The sequence below is a fragment of the Syngnathus typhle genome, linkage group LG12, assembly GCF_033458585.1.
Source record: "Syngnathus typhle isolate RoL2023-S1 ecotype Sweden linkage group LG12, RoL_Styp_1.0, whole genome shotgun sequence".
Lineage (NCBI taxonomy): Eukaryota > Metazoa > Chordata > Actinopteri > Syngnathiformes > Syngnathidae > Syngnathus > Syngnathus typhle.
The window spans coordinates 11,577,408-11,583,509 of record NC_083749.1 but is presented as its reverse complement, the minus strand read 5'-3'; positions in this window follow the sequence as shown (position 1 = coordinate 11,583,509).

The following is a 6,102-nucleotide window of genomic DNA, read 5'->3' as shown; positions in this document are numbered from 1 at the left end:
CAGCTTCCCACGCTCATCCCCTGCGGTTTTTCCGGGCAGCTCATTTCCGTTTCACTCTTTCCACCGAAATTCTGTGGAAACCCCCCTGGCAAGCACCCTACTTCCTCTTTTCTTTACTTCGCCTTTTATAAAACCAATACTTCAAAGTCAGACTTTGGTCAACCATTAAATCAAAATAAATCAAAGCCTTTGAATTGATTTCTTTTCTTTTTTTCAACACACCCGTATTCTCATAAGGGTGGGCATCTTAGTCTAATTCTGTGATAATATTGCTTTAAGCGGTTACCGAATACATTCCAGCCAAGCAATTAAAATAAAATACAATTTAAAGAAAATAAAATAAAATTAAAAGAAAACAAGAACTCATCTGTTCTTACCCTTTTTAACACACCCCTATTCTCATAAGGGTGGGCAGCTTAGTCTAATTCTGTGATAATATTGCTTTAAGCGGTTACAGAATATATTTCACCCAAGCAAGTAAAATAAAATACAATTAAAAGAAAATAAAAACCACCTTTGTGCCCTCGTGTGTGTTCCATTGATCAGACCACGTTCAATTTTGGTTTCTGGCAACGATTTGGCCCCATCTTTTGGAAAGTTTTGGAATTTCAGCTTTGCCAATTCACTCACTAATACCTAACTCAGATTTTGCACTATCTGCTGTTAAAATTTGGAATGTCGGCCCCGCTAATTTATTCCTGGGAGCAATCCATACTCACTTTTTTGCACCATTTGTTCCTTCCCCACACTCCATGTTACATGACAATGTCCAGACACTTCGTGGCTCTGCTGTGTCCTTCCGCATCTCCCCGGCTGCTGACCCAAAGACCAGCTTCAAAGTCTCCAAGGCCTTCACAACAGCACGGCTTGGCCTGGCAGACCAGTCCTACCCGACAAACCAACTCCAGAAGAGGTACTCTCACCTTATTGGACCACCAATAAGGACTTTCCACAACATCAGACCATTGGTGCTATTAGGCTCTGATCACCTACATCTGATTACCGCCGTCAAACCAATCAAGACTGGGCAGTCCAGGCAGACTAGTCGCTATCCGTACCAGACTGGGTTGTCTGTCAAAGTCTGCTTTATTGTCAACATCTTCACATGCCGAGACACACAAAGAGATCGAAATTACGTTTTCCCTATCCCACGGTGACAAGACATATTACACGATAGACATACAAGTAAACGACGCAATATAAAAAACAAGAAGGCACAACAATAAATAATAAGAGTAACAATAAATAATAAATAAATAGCTAACGCCAGTGTGCATACAGACAGTAAAAGTACAGGACGCTACGCAGAACGGGGAAGCGAGTTCAGGATCCTGACAGCCTGGAGTATGAAGCTGTTTGAGAGTCTGGTGGTGCGGGAGCGCAGGCTTCTGTACCTCTTCCCAGAGGGCAGAAGCTCGAACAAAGAGTGAGCGGGGTGACTCACATCACTCACAATCGTGGTCGCCTTGCGGGTGAGATGGGAGGTGTAAATGTCCTTCAAGGAGGGGAGCGAAGCACCAATAATCTTACCAGCCGTGTTCACTATGCGCTGCAGGGCCTTCAAGTTGTAGTCAGTGCAGCCGCCACCCCAAACAGCAATACAGCTGGAGAGGACGCTCTCAATGGTGCCGCGGTAAAATGTAGTCATGATGGCCGGAGGGGCGCTCGCTCGCCTGAGTTTCCGCAGGAAGTACAGGCGGCGCTGGGCTTTCTTTGTCAGTGATGCGGTGTTGGTGGACCAGGAGAGATCCTCACTGATGTGCACCCCCAGGAACTTGCCGCTGCTCACTCTCTCCACCACAGCACCGTCGATGGTCAGCGGCAGGTGTTGGGTGTGACCCTTCCGGAAGTCCACAACAATCTCCTTGGTTTTGTCGACGTTCAGCAGGAGGTTGTTGTCCCTGCACCACGTGGTCAGAAGGTCAACCTCCAGCCTGTATTGAGTCTCGTCTCCCTTGGTGATGAGACCCACCAGAGTCGTGTCGTCAGCAAACTTCACTATACGGTTGTCGCTGTAGGTTGCAGTGCAGTCATGCGTCAGGAGGGTGAAGAGCAGCGGACTGAGCACACAGCCTTGGGGGGCCCCCGTGCTCAGCGTGATGCTGGCGGAGATTTTGTCGCCAACACGTACTACCTGTGGCCTCTGACAGAGGAAGTCCAGTAGCCAGTTGCAGAGGTAGGTACTGAGGCCCAGCGTGTCAAGTTTGCTGATGAGGCGTTGTGGCACAATGGTGTTGAAGGCAGAACTGAAGTCCATAAACAGCAATCTCACATACGAGTCCCTTCTCTCCAGGTGGGTGAGGGTCGAGTGGAGGGCAGAGCAGATGGCATCCTCAGAGGACCGTTTGGCTCGGTACGCAAACTGGAAGGGGTCAATGGTGGGGGGGAGAACGGATCGTATGTGCTCCATGACAAGTACTTCATGATGATGGGCGTAAGTGCCACGGGGCGGTAGTCATTGAAGCAGGACGGAGCGGGTTTCTTCGGCACAGGTACGATGGTGGCAGCTTTGAAAGATTACGGGACAATGGCCTGCTGCAGGGAAGTGTTAAAGATGTCTGTGAAGACATCCGTCAGCTCACCAGCGCAGTCCTTCAGCGCTCGACCCGGGATGTTGTCAGGGCCCGCCGCCTTACGGATGTTGATAGCGCCAAGCGCCCTCCTCACGCTGTCAGCGGAGAGGCACAGGGGCAGCTCGTGTGAAGGTGGTGGCCTTCAGCGGGCAAGTGCTGTTCTGAGCGTCGAAGCGAGCAAAGAAGCGGTTGAGGTCATTGAGCAGACGGACGTCGCCTTCACAGCTCTGCGGCGCGGGCTTGTAATCCGTGATGGTCTGGCCCTCAGCAGCCTGAATGAAGACAGCCCCAGTCAGCCATGGCTTCCGGTTAGCCCGAGTGACGATGGATTTTGAGTGAGTCACATCATCAATGCACTTCCTGATGTAGAAGGAAACAGAGTCAGTATACACCTCAATGTCTGTCCGATCGTCGCAAGTGGCAGCCCTCCTGAACATGTCCCAGTCAGTAGAGCCAAAGCAGTCACGCAGTGCATCAGAGGCACCCTCAGGCCACACCCGTACCTGCTTGCGAACTGGCCTGGACGCTCTCACCATTTGTCTGTATGCGGGCAAAAGCATAACAGTGATATGGTCAGAAAGTCCAAGATGGGGGAGGGGGGCGGCTTTGAAAGCTCCTTTATGCGAAGAGTAGACCAGGTCCAGGAAGCTGTCGCCACGCGTAGGAAAATTAACATGCTGGTGTAGCCTTGGAAAAACAGACTTCAGGTTAGCATGATTAAAATCCCCAGCGAAGATGGTGAAACCGTCAGGGTGCGCTGTCTCTTGTTCACTGACAGCCTGGTACAGTTCACTAAGATCCGCGATCCTGTCGCCTTCAATGTTGGAAGGCGGGATGTAAACCGCGACGAGCAGAATCGCGGTAAATTCCCTTGGCAGGTAAAAAGGACGGCACTTAATGATCACGAACTCCGCCAGTGGCGAGCAATGCTTGCATACCACTACAGAGTCCCGGCACCATTCATCACGGCTGTAGACGCATATTCCTTCTCCACGAGATTTCCCCCCTTGTACAATGGCCCGGTCCGCCCGATAGCACGCTAGCCGCTCCAGACGTACAGCAGAGTCCGGAATGTTGACAGTCAACCAAGTCTCCGTGAACACGAGCACAGAGCAGTCCCGCACTGTCCGGTTTGTAGATCGCAGCAAGCGAATGTAATCCATTTTGTTGTCCAGCGATCGAACATTCGCCAGAAGAATGGAAGGCACGGCCGGGCGAGCAGGGTTGGCCGCCAGCCTGGCCCGGACGCCTCCGCGTTTGCCCCTCTTCAGCCACCTCGCACACCGCTTTTGACGCTTCCCAACCGGGGGAGGAATAGCAGACGAGCCCGACGACGCTTCAGGACGTAGCAGGCCGAGCTCCTTTGAAGTCCAGAACTCGACAAAACTCGCTTTGGCCGATGTCAAGCAGAACCTGCCTGCCGTACTTGTAGCACAACTCAGTACGACGAGACGAACAAAAAAAACTGCCGGACAAACACTCATTAGACGGACAAAACACCATTTGGGCGGGACAGAGAGAGGTCGCTGCGTATGCACGCGCCGCCATCTTGAATCATCATAATAACACTATTAATGAAATAAATAACTAAATAACCCTCTCTGAGTTCTTCACAGAAAAAACAGGAAATAAATAATAACTAAATAACTCTCTCTGGGTTCTTCATAGAAAAAAAAGCCATGGAACATTAACTTTCTGTTGTGCCATGCACAATCTTAACAGATAAAAGTTCCGCTCAGTTGTTAGAGCAGACTCTCTCTGACGCATATGAGCAGTCTCTTAAAGTTCTTGTGTTCCTTCCTTATAATCCTTTTGTCGGTTCCAGTAGGCTTGTAGACACATGTGGGTGGCTTTAGAGCAAAACTGCATCTGAAAGCTCAGCGCGCGAATTACAAGAATGCTGTCGTCACAGCCCACGCTCTAAATTCGGGACTGAACAAATAGAGCGCGAGTGCGCCATGTCCGTACTACTGAGTACGTACACGCACTTGTGAGTGTGCGCCGAGCTTTCTGACACGGCTTCCGGTAGTAAATGCGCAGGCGAGCGCTTCCCCATCTACTGGGAAAACGTCATTGCAGGCAAAATGAGCACAAAAAAAAGTTTAATAATACAATTTGTTCAGGGTTGGCGGGCCGGATTAAACGGTCCGGCCCGCGGGCCGTAGTTTGGTGACCACTGCCTTAACAGTTCTGACGTGGCTGCAGTCCGAATCCTGTCGTTTCAAGATCTTTGTTGGTACGAGAGTGGAACTCACCAGCCCTGACTCCTGGCGGTACGTAAATTCAGAGAGAAATCCCGCAGATGACATCACAACAGGTAAGCGACTGTATGACCTTGTGAAGCCCAACAGGTGGAGCCAAGAGCCCGCATTCCTTCTCCAACCTCCTGAAGAATGGCCAGTCAGACCCAGCGCTGACCCCGAAAATGACGCCTCCGAGCTCAGAAAGTCTGTCTTTTGTAGTGTTACCACTAGGGGTGTAAATCGCAGGTTTTGTCACGATACGATATCATATCGATACAAAGAACTACGATACGATATTTACCGATATCTTAAAGCCTGCTGCGATTCATTCACGATATATCACGATATAGTGCTCTACGATCGATATATATATATTTTTAAATAAAAAATATAGAACAATATCCTGATTTATAACAATTCATACGCAAAATCAACAAGGTACTGCAAACTCTTTATTTAGGAAATTACAAGATTATTGTAGTATACAAAGTGCTTACTTTAACACTGAACTTTGATGTCGTGTTTTTTCTTTAAATGTGCGGCGAGATTTGTGCTCCCTGAATATTTGATCACCGCATGGCAGGATTTACAAACTGCACGTGTCTTGTCCGTTGAGCCATTCTTTCTTTGGAATCCAAAGTGCTTCCAAACGAATGACTTGAAGCCTAAATGGGAGCAAATTTCCTCGTCTTTTTGGACACTAGCCATAGCACCAGCCCAGGAGCCGCGTACTAGTTGTCGACTCCCCTTTCACGTGCCTGCTCTGCTCACAACACAACAACGCCGCGCACTGCTCCCGGAAAGAGGAAGCAATCAACAATGAACTGGATTTCAAAATAAAGTCGCGTTTAATGTCCGAAGTCAAACACGGCGATATAAATCGATGTTTACGTTTAGCATTGATGCCAATGAATCGTAGAGCATTATATCGATTAATCGATGTGTATCGATGAATCGTTACACCCCTAATTTATAGCAATAATTAAAATTTTCTTTTGAATAGACTATTTATTTAACACTATGCAAATCTAACTCAAATCTAATACAACAAGCTTTCAAGGCTGTACAATAGTTGAACACATTTTATTTAAGCTAATTTAGGGTAAATCAGTTATAATTTCTTCACTAATTTGTTTTAAATGGCATCGAAATCAACAAATTACTTGAACTTTTCACTTAGTAGAACACTGACAAAATGATGACTTATGCTTTTTCAGACTTCTGGGAGTTTATACACACCTAAGATTTATATGTACAATAATTTGTGATACATAATTTTAACACTG